Raw genomic sequence first — 20,583 nt, 5'->3', positions numbered from 1 at the left:
ATCGAACTTTTATCGACCCTGTTTTTTTCTATTGCGCCGCACGTCTATCGATCGATATCGTTATTGAATTATCGCTCAGCCTTATGTCATGCTCCCTGAACCAGTCTTTCACAATTTGAGCCCGAGGAATCCTGGCATTGTCATCTTGGAATATGCCTGCGTCATCAGGGAAGAAAAAGTCAATTGATGGAATAACCCGGTCATTCAGTATATTCAGGTAGTCAGTTGACCTCATTCTTTGATCACATACTGTTGCTTAACCTAGACCTGACCAACTGCAGGAACCCTAGCTCATAACACCGCCCCCACAGGCTTGTACAATAGACACTAGGTATGGTGGGTGCATCGCTTCACCTGCCTCTCTTCTTACCCTGATTCGCCCATCACTCTGGAGCAGGGTAAATCTGGACTCATCAGACCACATGACCTTCTTCCATTGCTCCACAGTCCAATCTTTTTGCTCCCTAGCAAATTGAAGCCTTATTTTCCAGTTAGCCTCACTGATTAGTGTTTTTTTTTTTTACGGCTACACAGCTGTTCAGTCTCAATCCCTTGAGTTCCCTTCGCATTGAGCGTGTGGAGATGCTCTTACTTTCAGTATTAAACATAGCCCTGAGTTCTACTGTTGTTTTTCTTTGATTTGATCTCACTACACATTTAAGTGATCGCCGATCACGATCATTCTCTGGCCACATTTATTCCTTGAAGAGGATGGGTCCCCACTATCCTTCCAGTTTTTAATAATGTGTTGGACAGTTCTTAACCCAATTTTAGTAATTTCTGAATCTCTTTAGATGTTTTCACTGCTTGATGCATGCCAATGATTTCACCCTTCTCAAACAGACTAACATCTTTTCCACAACCGGGGGATGTGTATTTCGACATGGTATTTTAGGAAATGAGAAGCAAGTCATTGCACCAGTTGGGGTTAAATTACTTGTTGCCAGCTGAAAGATAATCGCCCATGCAGTAATTATCCAATAGGATGCTCGTACCTATTTGCTTAGTTGAATCCAGGTGGCGACTTTTTTTTTGGCCAGGCAGTGTATTATGATATAAATTATTATATGTTATGGTACATGAGGGGTGGTTCTGGAGTGGATGAAAAGCTAGTTAAGTTGCAGGGAACAATATGTGAATATTAGTGATCATCACTTGTCATTGACATTGCTTTTGGTGTCCCGCAGAGTTCAGTATTGGAAAAGATGCTGTTTATGATGCTGTTTATGTCGCAGAATTCAAGCGAGACAGACAGTGATTACTTAAAAAGGTGTTTATTGAAAACACTGTGGATCTGATTAGGCTTTTGCTGGGAAGGGGCACCGCCCATCACTGGAAACTCTGGTGGGAAAAAAACAAAGGTAAGTGACCATGATAATCTGACAGAGGATGATTATCCGTGTGAGTGACTTACCTGGTTTGACACTTCAGTCCACCATCATAGAACGTGGTAGGATCTAGACGGAGGGCTGCCAATTAGATGTGGTGGGCACCACGCAGAGTGAACCAGAGGCTGCAGTCCTGGAGGGCAAGCCGGTCCAGGGTTAAAGTAGTCCACAGAGGGTTCAGGCAGATTGTTCAGATGGGAACAGGCAAGCCAGTAGTTGGGAGGCCAAACAGGTCAGGATAACATGAACACTACGGTATGCCAAAAACTCATTATCTCCACTGTGCCAAGACAGGAACAGGGGATGGGAGCAGGGGATAAGAGACAGAACATGGTCAGGAAAACAGGAAAACTACTTAACACCTCTCCTAGGACTGGCCCCCAGAATGAGATCTTGAAAGAAAGATTTCCAACTCAAACTAAATAATCTGGCCCTGATAGCTGGGACTGAGCCATATGTAAAGAAGCAGGGAGTTAGACGAGTGGTAATTGGAAACCGGGCAGAGTTAGGCAGGTGAAAGGAATATCTAATTAGGCCAGCTCTCAGAGCCATGGTCATAATAGATTATTCTCTACATAAATGACATATCAAGTTTCACAAGTATTGAAGTTTGTTTTGTTTGCTGAAACCAGTTCAAAAAGATTGACACAAATATGTTCTGTACATTTCAAAGCTCCTAGCAGCTCCTGGATGATATCACACCAAAATGGGATTTTTAATATATTTTGATAAAGAGGTTGCAGCTTTGCCACCCTGCCCAAGACATTTGTGTGTCATTTGCCCTGATTTAAAATTTTGTTGATCCATCAGTGTTGGGCTGTTGACTGGACCAGTTTAATTATTTTTATTTTATTTGAGCTGTGCCTTATACATCTATTTTTATTTTAAGGTTGTCATTCTGCTGTAAATTGAAGCTCCATCCTACTCCAGTCATTGAAAGCTGTTGTTGGGGCTTTTTTTCAGATCCGGATCTCTGCAGCAGCTGTAAAGTTAGATTGTTCACTTGGATGCTGCCCTTATTAATTATGTTTAGTAAGATTTTGGGTTTTACCATCCTTTTTTTCAATTTCATATGAAAGATGTGATATATAAATACTAATTTAAACATCACAACTTTCTTCCTGTCTGTGTACTTTCTTCGTCTTCATGATGCTGTTTGCTTACTTATGTTCTCTAACAAACATAATGTACTCTAACTAACAACTAGATTCATGCTGGAATTAAATTACTTAATGGATAAACTGTTTCTAGTCTTTCATTGACACTGGAAATAGGACTTTAAATAAGGGTATTAGGTTAAAGGGGGCTAAAATCAAATGCAAACCTTAATTTTCACAATATAATACTTTTGATACTGTGTCAATCTCTTACATTTATGTAAGCTTTTATATGTAAGGTTTATGGTTCTAATCTGGTGAAAAGTGAGAAAGAGTAAATGAAACATAAAAAAATGTAGTAAGTACAAAGCCATGGCTTAGTAATAGAAATCAAACTAAAGTTTCTCTTTCAAAAAACAGAGGTCAGAAAGTTTCTCATGGAAAGGTCGCTGTGCAGTGAAATGTCTGTTACTATTATAGTTTTTTTCTGCTAAATGGTGTGCTTTGTCCAAATGTAGCAACAGAATACTGAAGCACAAGTAGCACAACTGTTAGTGTTGCCTCTGGGAGACTGAGACTTTGAAGTTGTGGCTGGCTGCTCAACAACTGTATTTTAACACGTTTTCTTTTCTCTCTATGCTACACATTGCACAGCATTGTCTTTCCAGTGCATATTTAAAACAACATGTCACAGCAGAGAAAAAAATCCTTCGCAAAAGCACTTTTTCCTGAACAATAAAATAAGGCCAGTCAAAGAACAAAGAGCAGCTGCAGCCTGAGTGGAAGTAATTTAAGTGGATAAAGTTCCTCAGAATGTCCTTAATCCCTCTCTCCACATTTCTATAATTCCTGGAAATACGTTTGCACTCTCACTAAAACAAGCATTTTACAAATATCTTAGACAATGGTTATGAACTACTTTGATTCCAGTATGTGCATGCAGTTGGCCTGCTATTTAGTCAGCATGTCAGCTGGCATACTGTGTGCCTCAATTTGTTTGACTAAAAGATGGATGCTAAGTGCCTTGCCTCATACAAGGGTGGTCCAAACACAAATGTTGCCTGGGTGCAGAAAAACAATGCAAGATTAAAAGGTTGTCCTAACTTTCACATAGTTAGCACAACATACCAAGCTCTAACATTAACCATAATCACTGTGGGAGACTTCAACTACAAAGAAACTGTTTCCTTCTATATGCACAGTTATGGATTCTGTAATTGTACATTAGCCTCATCAGTGTCGGGTGTGAGTCCAGACATGTGCTGACACCCACAGACAGACCGGTCAGTGGATGTGACTGACCACCCACTGGCAACAGGGCAGTAAATAGTACACAACACAAACAAGAACAAAAAGAAAGAAATCATTAGTTAGGCTTTTTGAACAAGCTTCAGAACAGTTGTCACAATTCTTTAGCAATTCCACCACAGTAGGAGCTTAATGCTTGCTGGCTCAGCAGAACTTCTGGACCAAATACACAACATATCTGAGTAAAAGAAAAAAGCCTAAAGCGCTCTTCCAATGCAATACAACAATGAGAATGCATATTCAAGACAAGCATACAAGGCCAAATGTTGCCTTATTATGTTGCCTTATTATCTTAAATTCAGGAATTGTAGTTGGAATTTGACTATTTAGCATACATTTGTCAGCCATAAGTCCATGGATAATTAGAGTATAAAGATTTAAAGTAAAAAGCAACAAAAACACATAGCTCACATAGCTCTAGCAACAGCAGAAGATATATATCAGGTAAAGAATGCAGGAAGAATCCTCCAGCAGAATCAGGTTCAGTGTGAGGGGCCCTTTTCCCAGGCCAACTCCGGTTTCAATTAGACAAATGGAGAAAGACAAAAGGAATATAGAGGCGCTGTTTCATTAATTGTTAAACTTTTAAAAAGGTAACGGTAAATCAGTTCTGTAGGTGGAAAGAAACAATGTAGTAGATTAGCTTTGAGTTAGTTATTTTTCATATAAAAAGGAATGAAGAGAGGACATAGAGTTAGTCACTATAAAATCTGAACCTATAGCCTTATAGTCTTGGACAGAAACAGCAATGCAACACAACCCAACTCTATTATCTATACTGGAAGTCGTTAATGGAAGCAGCAAAGCTGATGCCTCTCTCCTGGAGGCGTCACAGTCAAAAAGAATCAGGGAAGAAGTTACTGTGATTAGAAAAAAACTGACTGACCATAACATTAAGGAATGGGCTCTATGCACAGCTCCACTACTTCCTGAATTTAAAGCAGCTCCTTTGTTTCCTGTCTTTCATTACTGGATGAACTGATTAATCCAGGTGTGTATGGCCAGTTACTTAGGTCATACACACCTGGATTAATCAGTGCATCCAATGATGAAAGACAGGAAACAAAGGAGCTGCTTTAAATTCAGGAAGTAGTGGAGCTGTGCATAGAGCCCATTAACGAATACTGCAGAATTAAAGAACAGAAGTAGAATGAAGCAGAATGATGGAAAGTGGTTCCTATGTCATCCAGCCTTCTAGGCCCATTGGCAGCAAAACTGTTGAGATAACTCAGAATAATCTGGGCTTAAAAGTTTTATCAAAAAGGAAGGTTTTAACCATTGTCTTAGAAAATTAACCAACAAACATCATGGACTGATTGTTGGTGTGACTTCCTCTTCTGTACCTGAAGCACGATCCTTACCATCAGCTTATTTTCAAACAGATATCTACTCAGGTTGGCATAAATAATCTAATAGGACACATTTTTATCTTTTTAAATGCTACCATATATCTTATAAACTGTATTTGCTGACTTTTCTGAGAGAAAAGATCCCATCCACTTGTAGGTTCTGCTTTATATTCGGTTCAGTCCAGCTATCGAGGCCAGATCATTGTTTGTTTTCTGTTTGTTTCTTATGCCTGTTGATTTCGTTAGGTTTGAGTTAGTTCCAAAATTTGTGTCCTGGTTCCTGGCGGCCAGCAGATTAAGAGGGTTTTTGTGTCTGTCTTGTCTCCTGATTGTGCCCTGGTCCTTCTGCGCGGAGCCCTCAGTGTTTTGGCTCAGAACGCAGGGAGGATCAGTTTTATTCCCGTAAGCCTGGCTCCAAGGTGGAGATCAGTTTAAAGTTTCCTGTAGAAATCCCGGTACCATGTCTCGTCTCTTTCCCTCAACCACTGAGCCTGCCTGTCTGCATCTGAGCCGGCCTGTCTGCACCTGTGCATGTCTGTCTGGGCATGCTTCTGGATCTGTCTGTCTCTGAACCAGCCTTCACGCTCTGTGGATTCCTGGAACCCAGTTTCCTTCTGTTCCTGTTTGGATTGGAACTTCTGATCAGCTGAGGAGTCCTGGATTCCTGGACTGTTCCTGCCTGCTCTGTGTTCCCCTAACTTGGGCCGGCCTCCTGCTTGATCTCCCGCGCTGTTGCAGTATCTAGGACACTCTGGGTGGCACACACCACTTCTGGTTAGCACCCCATCAACTGGATCGCAACCCTTTCCAAGGAGATGGACTAACCTGTGAAACCAGTTAAGTGACTCATTCATGTTATCATCTCCTGTCAGATGATCGTGGTCACTTACCTGTTTCTCCCTCCATGCGTTGCGCCCCGCCCCTCTGCCGCCGCTGCGATCTTCAGCACCACAGTTTTGCTTCAGTATTGTTTATGTTATGTGAAAATACATTTTCTATCTTTTAAACATAGTAATTTAGTACAATTAGAATTTTAAGGGAGAAAAAAAATGTAATTTCTTTCCTTTTTATAAAGCACAATTGAGGACGATACAGATATATTTCTAGTAGCGCATAGACAATGGTACGGATCCTACTACTCTACGGATCGGGTATTGACACTCAGTTAACTAATATTTCTGTCTCCCATTCTACCTTTGAGAATTCTAGAAACCTGCAGATTAACAGTAAAGTAATCTGTTAGTAACATAATAAAATATTAGATCTCTGACATAAATTGTAGCTTGGTTATTTAAGGCTTTAAGTGAGAGAGTAGTTTAAAATATATTCTGGATATGAGGGGAAGCCAATGGAAGCATTTTTAATAGGAGATATATGACCTCTCTTTTTAGTTAGCTCCAGTGTTTTGGATCAGCTAAAGGCTTTTAACTACTTGTTTAATGCATACAAATTTTAAAGCCTAAATGAATAGTTTATAAAAATGATTTTCAGCAAATCAAATTTATTAGCAAACAAATCACTAAGTGATGGTGCAATATGTTAAACAGCGAGGATGCTTCGCATATGTTTGTTAAAATTTGATTATGAAAAATAGTGCACAGCTTTGAATGCACAGTATAGGTTTGGCATAATAATTATATGCCCAATTGTATTCCTATTACATGGCATTTGATACCTACGTATATACCAAGTGTATAGGGGTTTACTTGTATACTAGTTAACCGCTATACATGTATTCTACTATCTGACTCTAAATGCCTGCCTGTTTATAGTGGTCTTTGAAGAAACACTGTTTTGTAAGCTTTGAGGGAATTTGAGGAAAAATAACAGCATAATCAATAAAAAAATGTAATAAAAAAAGATGGTTTAAAGAGTTATCCTGTGTGACTGTCAGGCTCTACCTTTAAGAACCCCGCTGAATAAAGACATTCATCTTTTTTGTCACATACACGCTCTCAACATGCTTTGCATTTTCATTCAAACTGAAGAGGATTAAGCCAGCATTTGCTCTAAGCTTTATAACAAAGAAAGAGATCAGTAGCGCAGCAGAAAGTTTTCTATTTGACCTTTCAGCTGTTCAGATTTCAAGTGCTGTATTTGTTAGCCATGCTTTTGTTGCAGCTGAATGCTTGTTTGGGAACTGCTGAGCACTGCAAAGATACGGGTAAATGGAGTCAGGAGCCATTGCCATGTAGCTTGCTGTTGTGCAATGGGCATACAGTAAAGGTATTGATTTGCAGCCTCAACATAGTCCTTTACATGGGATTTATTACATAAACCTGATTTTTTTGCAGAGACTTTGAATTTGATTTATGGACAATCAGCAGAAATTAAAAGAAATAGGCTTGATAACCTTAGGGTTTAAATTGATAAAGTTTATGCATTTCTTTTCTAAACCGATTAAGGCTTGATCCTTGTTAAAAGACCCTTAGAAGCCCCTATATGCACCTAAAAAATTCCCAGTATACTAAGCAGCAGAAAAAAGTGACAGTACTGCATACCGTTGTGTACTGGCTCAATTAAAGCACTGACTCAGTGAACTGCCATCTGAGCAGTTATTCTGCTCACAAGAGTAAGATATCTTAAAAGCTCTTCTTATATTGTTAAGAGAGAGCCTTTTCCTGAAGGAAAGATAATTAAAAAAATCCTGAAATTGTATTATCTACCATTCATATCATAAAAAAATAAAATAAAAAATATGTTGCAAATTACTGCATACAGCTCCAGGTCAGAAACCACTGTTGGATATGTGACCTTCAATCCCTCAGACAGCACTGCATGAACATCTTTTCTGCACCATGATCGATATAGTCACACAAGGTCAGAAACAGCCTGTAAGTTTATTGTTATTCAATTCTACAACTTTAGTTGTCACATGGAAGCCCATTATTTCAATTTAATGGCAAGGCATGGCAAAATTATTTGTATAGCACAATTCAGTACAGGGGCAATTCGAAGTGCTTTACATGAAATAAACGATAAAATAGAATGAAATATAGAGGCATATTAAAAATAAACTAATGACGAAAGCATGAGAGAAGCAGATAGTAAAGCAACGCAATAAGTCGTACCACACACTTGATGATACATCAATTAACAGTTTAACCTTAGTAGTTAATTGCAGTTGTTAACAAATGGGCTTTTGAATTTCACTTGTATTTGTATTTATGTATATATTTGATTGGGACAGTGCATGAAAAACACCTACATGTAAACATGCCAGATTGTAGCCAAAGGCTAATTTCTATCCGTTTTCCCATTGGCCAGAGTTACAGAGGGTACAGAGTTATAAAACAATAAAATTGAAAAACTTTTATATATTCAATAAGGCATCACTTATACATCATATTTGCACCACAACACACTTTACAGTTCTGAGAGCAGTCAAAATAAAATGCAAGTAAAAATCTCACGAAAAATCTCACGAAAAATCTAACCATAAAATATCTCCCACAATGAAATATGCAATACTGCATGCTGCGTACCTGTATGAACTAACTATGTGTACATATTTGATTCTGCAATAGAATTCTTTTAGTTTAGCTTTAAAATAATTATACGTTAAACATTTTCTGAGTGTTAGTGGAAAACTATTTCATAGGTTTCCACCTTGAACAGAGACAATTGTTTGTCTGAAGGTGGTGCATCTACAGGGAATTGAAAAATCACCTCTTGCTGATGCGTGTTATCCTTTATGTCTTTTTAATGGAATTTAATGAATTATTTCAGTGCTGGAGGAGTGAGGGAGTGTAGCAACTTGTAAATCAGAAAGAAAAGAGATATTCATGTTTGAAAAGACCAATAATCTATGTTTTTTTTTCTGAATTTTGCAGTAATAGTGGGATAGTTTGTTTTGGTCTAGTTTAGGGCTTTTTTATTTTTATTTTTTTATTTTATTTTTTTTTTAGAAATGTAGTGACCAGGTTGCTAAATAGTTTTCAATATGAGAGATGATCATGAAATAGAAGTACATTTTAGCAGCCTCCATTGGTAAATTATGTTTGATGTATTTGAATTATTTTGCACCGACTGTTAGAATGTATGTTACTTTCTTTACATGGCCTTTAAACAACAGTTTTGGGCCTAAGACCACTCCAAGATATGTGTACTACATTAAGATATATTAAATATTTGTACTTGCTAGTTCAATATCAGTTTTTTTGTATTTGACATAAGGCAAGAATCCTTGAGCCAAAAATGCACAGATGACCCAGCATTTGTAAGATCGTCTGCAGCTTATCTGATGGCATTTGCTTTGGTGTAGATCATTTTATCATCTACATACATTTGTGAGCAGATGTCTATGCATCAATTTGGGAGCTTATTTAGGGAGAACAAAAATGGTCCAAGGACAGACCCTTCTGGAACGCCTACTTTAGTTTCCAAATAGGCAATTTAAGACTATCCACTATTGTCTCCTATTGGACAGGAAGGATAACAGTTTCATTTTTCTAAACAGATTGTTTAGAGGTATTAAACTGTGTCAGCCTGAATGACTGTAGTTGGTGGTTGCAGACGAAGTCTTCACCTTCTTTGTCTTAGACCTGTCTTCTTTACCATAGTTGTCTGAACAGTATAATGGCCCCTGACTACTAAATGTTTTCTATTCCAAACAAAAGTTAAAAACAAACAACTGGACTTAGTTTTCCAAGTTTGAAGACATTTCACCTCCCACCCAGAAAGCTTTCTCAATTCAGACATCCCAAGCATCTCCCTGAAATCATTTTTTGGAACTTGGGATGTCTGTCATTTCAAAATGTGCATTTTTTGCACTACTAAAATTATCATCATAATCAGTGCAATACTTCTTAGGGAAAATTATGTTTTATTCTCCTCCTCTGTTGTGACGGATTAATTTAGTTTTAGTTTTTTTTTAATTGGTGTTTTCCACTGTTTTCGGGGTACCAGTCAGGTATCCCTCCTGACAAGTAGGATAAATATATGCATATTTTTTTAAACCAGTCACAAAAGGACCATACACTTCTGTGTGTAGACCCTTACAAATAATGAACGAAAAATGTTCACAAATAGACCAACAACAAAAAATTAGGCTTCACAATTGTTTTTCTTCGTTTTCTCTTTTTCTCTCTTTTTTCAGAGTGCTTTCCCCATCTTGCTGCCCTCCATAGGCCATGCGAAACACAGAAACTTCAACTGTGTGAGAGTACATAGTACTTATAGTCCTTATATATAACTTGCTCTGGTTGGGACAAGAGGTCGTCCTTCACTCATGTCTCCTCCAGTGGGATCCAAAATGCGATGCGGGGAGTGAGCCAACATTGAATGTCCATGTCCTGTAACCTCTGGCTGGCTCAGGAGATTGATGTCCATTTCGATCGGTTCTCTGACAGTTCGTTCAGGAGCAAGTCTCAGATGTCTGCAATTTCTCCTGAATATGCCTCCTGAGTCTAGTTGGATCTCATAAGATCTTTTCTCAATCTGTGATATTACCCCGCCCGATAACCTGAGGCACGGCTGTATTCTCACAGCATCCCCAATTTTAAATGGTGGTAGACCTTTGGATGAGCTGTTGTTGTAGGTGCTTTGGTGAGCCTGCTTGACTCGAGGAACCTTCGGGTTCAGCAAGCTGGGCAACAATTTTTTTATTACACTAACCGAGCAGTCTTTGCGCTGGACTGGTGTTTTGGCCCTGCAACGGTGTGTTACGGTGGTCCAGAAGAGCCAGATATGGGTCCTGTCCAGCAGGTTTGACTCTAAGAAGAAGTCGTTTTACCATCATGATGACATGCTCTGCTTTGCCGTTGCTATGCGGGTAGCCTGGAGATGAGGTCTTGAGTTGAAATCCCCACAGTGTGCTAAACTTTTTAAATTCTTGAGGCACATATTTTGGGCCATAGTCTGAGATCAACACATCTAGAATTCCCTGACGGCAAAATTAGTTTTCAGTTTCTTTTTCACTGTGGTTGATTTTTTATGTCAAAGAGGTAATCAATTTCCCAAAAATTTGAGAAGTAATCCGCTGTGATGAGGTAATCTTTGTTATTGAACATAGTGTGTGCCCACCTTAGTCCATGGTCTGTTTGGGATCTCATATTGGATTAGTGTTTCCTCTTGTCATCCATGGACCGGCAGATGTCGCACTTTGTTACATGCTGGTTCATCTGATCCTGTCCACATGCATCCCAGGTGGGATGCATGTGGACAGGATGTGATTTCTGTTCTCATGGCATCTAGGATGACTGCACGCTCCCCTCTCAAAACTACCCCATGCTGGTGACTCAGTTCCTCTTGCATTGAAAAGTAGGGCCTGATTTTACTGGGTATTTGCAGCTTGTTTTTTGGCCATCCCTGTGTCATTGTCTTGATGAGAAGCTGGAGTGTGCTGTCATTTTCTGTGGCTGTCTTTATCTCCTACAGTCTGTCTGCAGCTATTGGTAAGTGCTCCACCATGCTGACTGTTTCAAGCACTGCTTCGACATATGTGTACCCCTCAGGATAGGCTCTGCTGAGGGTGTCTGCCTAGTTACTTTATTATTTACTTATACAGCTGCAAGCAATGCCCCCACCACCTTACCATAAAAATTATAACCAATTTGGCCTACACTCACTTTATTTAAAATGCATTTTCATCAGTAAAATTACCGACATACACTGCCTGGCCAAAAAAATAGTCGCCACCTTGATTCAACTAAGCAAATAGGTATGAGCCTCCTATTGGATAATTACTGCATGGGCGCTTATCTTTCAGCTGGCAGCAAGTTATTTAACCCCAACTGGTGCAATGACTTGCTTCTCATTTCCTAAACAACCATGTCGAAAGAAACATCCCGTGGTCGTGGAAAAGTCTGTTTGAGAAGGGTCAAATCATTGGCATGTATCAAGCAGAGAAAACATCTAAAGAGATTGCAGAAACTACTAGAATTGGGTTAAGAACTGTCCAACACGTTATTAAAAACTGGAAGGATAGTGGGGACCCATCATCTTCAAGGAAGAAATGTGGCTGGAAAAAAATCCTGAATGACCGTGATCGGCGATCACTTAAACGTGTGGTGAGATCAAATCGAAGAAAAACAACAGTAGAACTCAGGGCTATGTTTAATACTGAAAGTAAGAGCATTTCCACAAGCACAATGCGAAGGGAACTCAAGGGATTGGGACTGAACAGCTGTGTAGCCGTAAGAAAACCACTAATCAGTGAGGCTAACTGGAGAAAAAAGGCTTCAATTTGCTAGGGAGCATAAAGATTGGACTGTGGAGCAATGGAAGAAGGTCATGTGGTCTGATGAGTCCAGATTTACCCTGTTCTAGAGTGATGGGCGAATCAGGGTAAGAAGAGAGGCAGGTGAAGTGATGCACCCACCATGCCTAGTGCCTACTCTACAAGCGTGGGGGCAGTGTTATGATCTGGGGTTGCTGCAGTTGGTCGGGTCTAGGTTCAGCAACAGTATGTGCTCAAAGAATGAGGTCAACTGACTACCTGAATATACTGAATGACCAGGTTATTCCATCGATCGACCTTTTCTTCCCTGATGGCACAGGCATATTCCAAGATGACAATGTCATGATTCATAGGGCTCAAATTGTGAAAGACTGGTTCAGGGAGCATGACACATCATTTTCACACATGGATTGGCCACCACAGAGTCCAGACCTCGACCCCATTGAGAATCTTTGGGATGTGCTAGAGAGGGCTTTGCGCAGCGGTCAGACTCTACCATCATCAATGCAAGATCTTGGTAAAAAATTCATGCAACATTGGATGGAAATAAATCTTTTGACATTGCAGAAGCTTATCGAAACAATGCCACAGCAAATGCGTGCCATAATCAAAGCTAAAGGCGGTCCAACAAAGTATTAGAGCGAATTACCTTTTTTTTTGGTGGCGACTTTTTTTTTTGGCCAGGCAGTGTAACTTCTGACATTTTAAGTTCAACTTAAGAATTATATATATATATATATAAACAAAGACTGTCCCTTTTGACTTTGCCAAAATACTTTTTGACATTGAATAAAAAGTATTTTTAAGCTTATTAAAACATAATTTTTGAAAAAAATAAAACCAATACAGTCCTTGACTTTACAGGGAAAAAAATTTTTTTTTTAAATGAAATAATAACAGACCCTTTGACCTGATACATTGAACAGCTTAAATTGTAAATGCTAAATTTGCCATTTATAATCAATACTGTTTACAGTTTTTTTAATCAAGCTGTTATTAAACCTTTCCAAGAGAACACCAAACATTTTATAAACACTCAACCTGTTATTTACAGCATTAGCGCAGCAAATGTGGTTATACAAAAGAACATCTGATCAGAAAGGCTTTTTCTCCTAGGTGTGAGCACCAAACCTCCAAGACTGAAAAGCCGCTCTACAGGGGCACTTGATGGGGTTGGAGTGTTATACTTCAACAAAATATTCTTTATGTTTGAAAACTGATGCAGAATCTAAGGGTCATATGCTGACCTAAGGTTGTCCATGACTTCCTTTTCTACAGAGTAGGTGCCATCCTCTGGCTCCACCTGAAATGAGAAAAATCCATCTCACTTTGGCTGGCAGATGTGGTGGGCACACTTGGAGGATAGCAGGAGCAGTTGTGCAACACTCGGCTACCTGCATCTCTAAGCCGTCGAAGTTTAAATTTGGACACCTGGCAGCTGCGAGAAGGGCATCTTTGTCATCTAGCACACCAGCAAAACGAATATGGATAACCTGAAAAATATAATAGATACTGTATCTTTATAGCTATAAGACCAAAAAGTAATTTCAGTGTATTACTTTTACTGTGGGATCAGTATCATGGGTCAAATTTTGTTTTAGGTTAATTATTGAAATTTGTATTCATTTTATCTACTTAATCCAAAAATTGCAATGACACCGACTATTCTGTTCAATACTCATTAGCAATGTAAGATGGAACATACCTTCACTATGGCATCTGGAAGGCCTGCAGTCATTATGGAGAGGGCATCTTTAACCGCCAGGGTCTTCTACATCAGGACAAGTGTGGGTAGTAAAGTCCCATATGGGCAGTCACCTTGCAAAATGTCCAGGGCTGCAGTCATAGGCTTCATTACAGAGCAGTATTCATGAAGGAATTGGTACTCTTTGTCTTTGAAACACTTAACTCCCAGCTTGGTGCGCAACATGTTAAGCTCACTCATGGGAATTTCTATTATTCTAATCACAGCATCAAAAAATTAATTCCACCTGGTGGATGTTGGTACCATCGGCTTTGTTTCACTGACTTCCTCCACTATTTCTGATGCAAGGGTGGATCTACTTCATATGGTCCAAAGACCTGTGCATTTTGCTATGCTGCTGCTGTACACAGCCTTGCTCTCCTAATTGGTTTTTAAATATTTCTCCACATCATTTTTGGAAATTAGGTTTATGGTGTGTGAAGAACATTTGTGGTGGGGTGGGAGATACAGCTGGCCATCACTTTCATTCTCAGCTTAGAGGATCTCGGACAGGTCTGAGAAAAGAACAGCATTGTCTGTGAAAGTGGACTCTTTATCCCCCGCCTCCTCCTCCTCTTCCTCATCAGACTCTTTAGCTGTTCGATAAGATTAAAACTCTTTAACAAATTTGGATCCGTTATCTGTCATTTCTGCACCGATTACATCATATGTGTGTCTACCAAAAATTCTCTGACATGCTAATGCAGCCTTGTTGCGCTCCAATGTGAATTTACTGATCCAGTGTATCAATACCGCCATATAGCTTCTGTTGTCAGCAGACCAAATATCACCAGTAGTGGAAACAAAGGCGACACATTTCAGCACAGCTTTTAGACTTCTCTCAATCTCTGCATACACCTTCTCCAGGTAAGATGAAAACGATGTTCTGTGGGGCAGCTCGGCACCAATAGTGGTAGGAGTCTTGCTTATTATAGCACGAAATGAGGGCAAATCAACAGTGTTTGAGGGTAGTATTTCTTTTACAACAAATTACCCGACCAACTTCTTTAACTCTCCACCACTCACTGCTTTGGCACCGAAGTCTAGCTTTTTTTTTTGACTGGCAGTGGTCCTCCTGCAGTCACAGCTCTTTGCTTGGAATCACCTGATGAGACTTTCTATGTTAGTTTGACTGTGCTGTGAAGTCAAATATTTCTTCAAGTTTCTTCAAGTTGAACATTGGGTTTTTGAAGCTGGATAACACTTTGTCACCAGCACAGAGAGTACAAAAAACTCAAAGTAATGACTATATTTTAAGCTGGAAAATGCACCCTTTCCTCTCCCTGTATTGTTATTGACGTATGCATCACCGGTTGTGTCTTTCCTCGTGTGGTGTAGGTGATGGAACGTCACTCTAAGAGCGAAGTAGCTTTTTTTTTTCAAAAGTAAAATCACCAAAAAATTTACTTAGAGTAAATTGAATAAGGAATTTTAATCTGATTAATAGTTTGTTTGTTTGATCTTTATTGAAAAAGTAGGCACAAAAGAGTAACATGCTATTAAGTAACGCATTACTGGCATCACTGGTCAGGTCCCTCAACACTTTGCAGTGATCTGACAGATGCGGGCAGAACTTGGTTAAGTAATTAACCATATATATCAGTCTTAGCACTGATTTTACATCTGTTGGAGCTGGCATCTGCTCCACAGCATGCACCTTCTCTGTATCTGGTTTGAGTCTATCTGCAGTCAGGCGATGTCCGATTTATGTAGTCTCCTTCTGTTTCAGTCTGAATTTTTCTGCATTCAGTTTTATGTACTTTGCTCTGCATCGGTTTAAAAACTGCTCCAAACTGCACATGCCAAAATCCACTTTAGTCATCACATACTGTGAAAACCTTGGCTTTTGACAAGTCTTGTAAGATGCCTTCGATAGTCAGTAATGGAAAGTGACTACACTTCAGTGCTTTGTTCAAGGGATTGGGATCGATGCATACTCTGGGTTTGCCATTTTGTTTTTGTACAACCACCATAGCACTGATCCAGTCTGTACTGCTTTCCAAAGGTGTAATTATTCCTCTGTGCTGCAGATCCTGTAGCTCTTCCTTAAGTGGTTTCATTAAAGCCATTGGAGCATGTCTCTTGGTAGCTGCACTGGCCCTACTGTGCTGTCCACCTCCATCTTGTGAACCTTTAAACTACCATCTCCAGTGAACACATCTGCATATCTTGCCTTGATTTCCTCCATAGATCAAGGTCATGTTCTGGGTTTTTCTGTGACCACAACTACTCTATCAATAGTCACGATGTTTTCATAGTACATTTTAGTCAGATTCATTGCCTTACTGGCTTTCCTTCTAATTAAAGGTGCTGCATCATCTACATTTGCCACTTGGAACTCTAAGCGGTAAAGTTTGTTGTTTCTATGGTTTCTTAATTTAACTTTACATTTCCCTATGTGCTTCATCTTGCTTTTGTTGTACATGACTAGCACACTTTTAGTCTGTTCCAGCTGAATGTCTGGGTTTAGCAGGATGAGTTAGATAATGTTGGAACTAGCCACACAGTCTATTTGAATTTGGACTGTCATTTTCCAGCAGCATTGCTGCATAAAGAAGCTGAGAGTCTTAACTGTGTCTGTCTCTGTTCCATGTTTCATTTCTTTATCTTTAGCACTCTTTGTCTCCACAGCATCCACTTTTTCCATCTCCATTACTGTGACACAGGAAATATCCTCATATTCATCATTTACATATTTTATTCATGTTTGTGGCTTCTCTGGTCCATTTTTGCTTTGCATCTTGTTGCAAAATGGTTCATTGCAGCACACTTTGCATACTTCTTTCCAAATGCTGGACATTTGTCTTTTCTCTTCTCATGTGTTTTCCCACCGAATTTACACTGCACTGTATCGCTGTCTTTTAACTAGAACTGAGCTCCTCTCACAGCATGCACCTCTACTGTGACTGAGCTGGTGATTTTTCCAGATTCTGTTTGGACAGTTCAGCAGCTCTGCACAGGTGCAGACGCGTGTTAAGTGTGAGGTTTATCTCACGAAGCAGTCGTTCTCTTACACAATCCTGTCCCGAATGAGCGAAACCCTCAATGTCCCGAAGTTGCACCTTTTAGTTAGCAGTCTTAGCCCTGTGACGAAGCTGTCGATGCTTTTGCTGGCCCCCTGATTTCTAGTAAAGAAACGATAATGTTCCACAGTGTCATTCATGCTTGGGTTACAATGGTCATCAAACTTTGTGGTAATCTCCTTTAGCTTCCTTGAGGTTAAGATCCTCTTTCTTTCAATTGGGGCAGGGTGTGGAGGTGATGAGCAAACAAAATGCTTTGCAGCCTCAAGGATGGGCTGCTGAGAGAGAAAGCTAAAAGAGGATGTCTGTGTGGGGTGATGACAGTCTACTGCTTCCACCCAGTCAGTAGCTCTTCCCGCTAAGAGTGAAAGCCTGTGCACTGCCTCCTGATAAAAGTCAAAATACATATTTATTAAAGACCGAGATTGTGTCCTCTTCACATCCTGAAGTGCACTGTTCATACAGTAGGTCAATTCCTAGTGTGCTGTATCTGAATACATTACATAAAGGGTTAATGTTTTACACAGGTTACATTACAGTAAGTACAGTAGGCCAATAGGATTATGTGTGTGGGGTCACATGATGTGTATGTCTTTTGGTCTTCAGGGCAGTTCAATAAAGTGCCTGTAATGTCAAGACACAGTTTGGCGACCCTCAATTAACTCTTTCTTTCATCTTTTCTATTTTCTCCTGTTTTTTATTTCCTGTTCTACTTACATTGCAGTGTCCATATGATCGTAAATGCTCCCTACAGTACATAATTATAATCAAGCTTTTTATATGCATTAATCAAGTAGGCCTGCTATAAATGAATACTATGGTGATAGCCGTACTGCTCCACTTGTCAAAGCAAAATCTGTTGGGCCCTTTTTTGACAGCAAGGAGTTTATTCTTATTGCCACATTGCCAGACAGGACACCATCAAGAAAAAAAAATAAAAAATAAACCAATAAATAAATAGAAGATACAACACCTGGCTAGTTATTGTCCTTCAGAGAAAAGTTGAAAACATATAATCTCAGATATACATATGCTTTTAATTCTGAACTGGGATTTTACCAATATTCAGACACAAAAATACTTACTCTTGAAAGAATATATATTTGACCTAATACAGATTCCTTTTGTTTTTTGTCACAGTTAACATTTCAAACTGTAAAAAAAATCTCAATATCAGAAAACTTAGTAGTTACAATTAAAAAACTATTACACAACCTTGGTGTCTGTGAAAAGGGGGTTTCCCTCCAAAGTTAAATAATGCGATTAACCAGTTTTTTTGGAAACCTGTGTTCAGTTCTATTGTCATAGAACGGCCTAATTATTGTCCCGTTAGACAAAGGTTTTCAGTCAATTAATCAGTTAATCTTTTGGATTTACGCTAATCTTAAATTGAAAAAACATGGAATAGTGGTGAAAATTCTGAGTGACCGGCCAATCAGAATTGAGCAGGGCAAAATCCATAAGAGAATTTTGGAAAGGTAGAAAATTGTTTTACTCGGGTCAGTTTAGTTTGGTTAACTTCCCCCCTTATAATGAATAAAGTCAGCCATTGAAAGCTACATTTTCTTTTAACTCATTTGTTTATTTATCAAATGTCAAATACTACTCTAATAACAAAGAGTAAAAAAAAATCCAAAACAGCAGAAGTCGAAATCTGAAGAGGTCAATGTTTTTTATGCCACTGTTTTCTTTCATCGGTTGAAAAATGTTTTTAAAATGCATTAGCATTGCATTTTGATGTGAACCAATAATAATAATAATAATATAGAAAATTTTTACTTTATTGATTTCACATTGGAGAAATTTACCTTTACATTTAACCCATCCCCTTGGGGAGCAATGGGCTGCCATCCTGGGGCGCCTGGGGAGCAGTGTGGGGTTAAGGATCTCGCTCAGAGACTCAGATTCGCAGTCTGTAAGAGTGGGGCTCAAGCTCAGAACCTCAGGATTCCAAGCTCTATACTGTAACCACAAGGCCGCCACTCCTCCCAGTGAAGTGTTTGAATGTGGGTCACATACAGATCAGCAAGCTTGCAATTCAAAGGGAAAATTATGAAATGACCATAGCAAAATGGGAGCAATCATCCACACATAACATATATATATATATATATCCATAATGCATTAGAATATTTAATTTTAGCTGCCACATGATTAGCAAATTGATAGATACAGAGCCACAGCAAAGTGATGAAAATTTTTGCAATCTCTACATGCAAACCCAAATACATTTTGTCCTTATAGGGCAGACCTGTTTGGGGAGAAACTGGTCATACAAAGATAGCAAATTTAGTTCCTTCAAAGCAGTTTTCTATTTAAAGGCATATTACCACCATGCAATGCCGCATCATAGTCAGCCCTGTAGCCTACATTAAAATCACTATGGAAAAACTATTTATACTGTGGAGTCTCTCACCACATACAAATCTTGCTTTTTTTCTGCTGAAATAAGAATATTAGGTTTTCACTGATTCAAAAATCTGTTTCCAATTGGGCGGTCTGCCAATTGCTATTCCTTCCAACAGAAAACACAACAATGTTCATTTGTTTTCCCTGCATAAATATTCATTAATTTTTTATATTAGGAGCAGAGAAAGAATGGTGACGAGTTCCACAATACAACAAATAACTTCTTTATTTTAATGTTTATTTAAATGTGTCATACATTTAATATAGTATATAATCAGAATCAGAAATACTTTAATAAATATATAATTGATTACATGGACCCTAAATTATATATATTGATTTTATTCTATAAAGAATATCTAATTATTCCATTATTTAATCAATTATTTCATGTTACTGGGTTGGAACACATCATGAATTAAGTTAAACTGTCACAAATCTATCAAAGTCAAGGAAGTGGGACCAGTTCCACAGAAACCTGTGGAACTGGTCAGATTGAAGACTCCATGTCTGGTTTTGCATGACATTTATTGCTTTAAATTTGATTAATATTTACTTTCTCTGACCCTTTTGGCTTTCATCTCTCTGTTATGTGTTAGCTCAGAGATTTTATGATTATGTCCCTTTGGTAGGGTTCAGCTTGATTCCTTGGATCGGCTTTGGATTCCCATTCTTCATTTTGATTATATTTCCTATCATTTCTCAATTCTGTTTCTTTTAAGAAGATGAATCATGAGAATTTACATGTTATTCAATAACTGGCTAGATGAAATAGTCTGAACTTCCCTATTAAATTTAATTCTTTGAACATTTTTCCTTTTGAATCTGATTATAAATTATCTCATAGTTATTTTCAAACAGTACATAAATATAAAACAGATGAATGCTAATATAATTTTATGAATTCCTTTCACAGAGTAAAATTTTCACATGAAGCTTTATTGTTTGAAACCTCATTAAAACACATTCACAAATATCCAGTTTCTGATTCTGAAAGTACTTATGTAGTATAAGTGTCATACTCACTGGGTGCAGGCCAGGGTTCTCTCTCTGTCTTCTCTGTCAATATGTGCATTTTTTTGCTG

Source organism: Cyprinodon variegatus, unplaced genomic scaffold (genome assembly GCF_000732505.1).
Source record: "Cyprinodon variegatus isolate N-32 unplaced genomic scaffold, C_variegatus-1.0 Scaffold51, whole genome shotgun sequence".
Lineage (NCBI taxonomy): Eukaryota > Metazoa > Chordata > Actinopteri > Cyprinodontiformes > Cyprinodontidae > Cyprinodon > Cyprinodon variegatus.
The sequence above is the reverse complement of the archived record's forward strand: the minus strand, read 5'-3'. Positions refer to the sequence as shown.